Source organism: Lissotriton vulgaris, unplaced genomic scaffold (assembly GCF_964263255.1).
Source record: "Lissotriton vulgaris unplaced genomic scaffold, aLisVul1.2 SCAFFOLD_1008, whole genome shotgun sequence".
In the NCBI taxonomy this organism is placed as follows: domain Eukaryota; kingdom Metazoa; phylum Chordata; class Amphibia; order Caudata; family Salamandridae; genus Lissotriton; species Lissotriton vulgaris.
The window spans coordinates 269,728-272,626 of NW_028255746.1; positions in this window are offsets into that span (position 1 = coordinate 269,728).

The following is a 2,899-nucleotide window of genomic DNA, read 5'->3' on the forward strand; positions in this document are numbered from 1 at the left end:
GTTGGACACTACTGAGAAGACTGAAAATAATCTAAAGCACAGCAACCTACCTGCTTATGAATGCCCCAAACCATCATTCCATCTCCATCTCATAGAACTGCATTGCTTGCGAGTTGATAGATTGAACTATTTGTAGCATCTTGTCTTAACAAACACTGGTCCACAGTACTTTCAGTGTCTGATCTAGTCTTACATTTTTTTTTCTAAGGTTTAAATTCCCACCTAAAAAATACATGTTTTACTATGCATGAACAATTATTACATGTTTTAAAATAGGTATTTTTACATTATTTGTGTATATTTGAAATATGGTATAATTCAATAACACATATATTCTATTCTTATATTTTGTTACAATAAGATTTGTACTTTTTTAAATAATTAGATTAATTTTACCAATAATTCCTATTAATTGTTATTTTAATTACCTATCTTTATTAAGATAAGTAGTTTAATCCCACTTTTTCTTATTTTTTGTTTATTAGTAGATTGCACTGATTTTGTGAAATCAAATAGTGTAAGTTACCTTTGTAAATCAGGCCATATTTTGTGGTTTGGATTTTTTAGTGAGTATAAAAATTGTAGTACTAGTAAACTAACTATACAATGCTGTTTGTTAATCAGACCCTTAAACCGTGATTCACAAAGTGTAACTTACATGTGTTCAATCCCTCATTTGAAAAAGTGAAGTCTGAAAAGTCAGAATTTACAAGAGTAAACTTACTACATGTAGCTTACGGCCATACTTTACAGTCTCGAAGTTATTACATACAGACCCAACCAACACGTTTCACAAACAACAAGGCCTTCTTCAGGGTGGCTGACACATTCAAAAAGACAAATATATCTACAGTGTTGTCTAGGTATGCACATCTCCTCCAAACCTTAGGTTTATTACATATTAATTTGCTAGAACTAGCATAGTGCTTAGATATAACCAGTGAGTGTGTACAATTTGTCCCTATTTTCACTGTTACTGTAATTTCTGTATGTTTCCTGAATTTTTTGCAAAATATCCCGGCATTTTCAAATAAACATTTTAAAATATATACATTGATTTGCATATTCTGTTTCTATTGATCTTGAGGGTCTAAATTATTAATTAACAATCAATTAGATTACCACTACTTCATATTAGTAACCCAAAAGCTATTACTCTACTCCAGTATATATTGGGTCGGGTTCCGCGAGGCTACAGTCACTCAACAGTCACGTTTATTGCTGGTGCTGCCATGGGTGTGAATTCCTATTTTGGGGAGCTGATCCAAATGCTCAGTTTACACAACAATAGGGAAAAGAGTGTCTGTGAGAGGCCAACATTGTCATAGGAGACCCTCTGGAAAGATCCAGTGGCCATAATATTTAGTTCACTTGTATTTATACGTAGGCCAGTATGGACTGGGAAAACCCTATAGGTGAATCTCATGTCTGACAGCTTTAGCATTAATGAGCTCCTGGGGATACACGACTAATAATCTGCATGGTAATCTATAGGAAAAGATAAAAAAGTGAATTTAAAAAAGAAATTACATTTTAATAAATGGAAATGCAATACATCAATTATTTTTTTCTAAGGTTTAAATTCCCACCTAAAAAATACATGTTTTACTATGCATGAACAATTATTACATGTTTTAAGATAGGTATTTTTACATTATTTGTGTATATTTGAAATATGGTATCATTCAATAACACATATATTCTATTCTTACATTTTTTTACGATAAGATTTGTACTTTTTTAAATAATTAGATTTATTTTACCAATAATTCCTAATCATTTTTATTTTAATTACCTATCTTTATTAAGTTAAGTAGTTTAATCCCTCTTTTTCTTATTTTTTTTTATTAGTAGATTTCACTGATTTTGTGAAATCAAATATTGTAAGTTACCTTTGTAAATCAGGCCATAGGTTGTGATTTGGATTTTTTAGTGAGTAGAAAAATTGCAGAACTAGGAAACTGACTATAAAATGCTGTTTGTTAATCAGACCCTTAAACCCTGATTCACAAAGTGTAACTTACATGTGTTCAATCCCTCATTTGAAAAAGTGAAGTCTGAAAAGTCAGAATTTACAAGAGTAAACTTACTACATGTAGCTTACAGCCATACTTTACAGTCTCGAAGTTATTACATACAGACCCAACCAACACGTTTCACAAACAACAAGGCCTTCTTCAGGGTGGCTGACACATTCAAAAAGACAAATATATCTACAGTGTTGTCTAGGTATGCGCATCTCCTCCAAACCTCAGGTTTATTACATATTCATTTGCTAGAACTAGCATAGTGCTCAGATATAACCAGTGAGCGTGTACAATTTGTCCCTATTTTCACTGTTACTGTAATTTCTGTATGTTTCCTGAATTTTTTGCACAATATCCCAGCATTTTCAAATAAACATTTTAAAATAAATAGATTGATTTGCATATTCTGTTTCTATTGATCTTGAGGGTCTAAATTATTAATTAACGATCAATTAGATTACCACTGCTTCATATTAGTAACCCAAAAGCTATTACTCTACTCCAGTATATATTGGGTCGGGTTCTGCGAGGCTACAGTCACTCAACAGTCACGTTTATTGCTGGTGCCTCCATGGGTTTGAATTCCTATTTTGGGGAGCTGATCCAAATGCTCAGTTTACACAACAATAGGGAAAAGAGTGTCTGTGAGAGGCCAACATTGTCATAGGAGATCCTCTGGAAAGATCTAGTGGCCATAACATTTAGTTCACTTGTATTTATACATAGGCCAGTATGGACTGAGAAAACCCTATAGGTGAATCCAGCTCATGCTTCCTCCTAAAAACTTTGCCCAGAATCCGGTAGCAAGTGGCATCTGGAAATGGCTGCTTGCCTGAACATATTTCAGGGGAGATTTACTAAGATTTTATGCC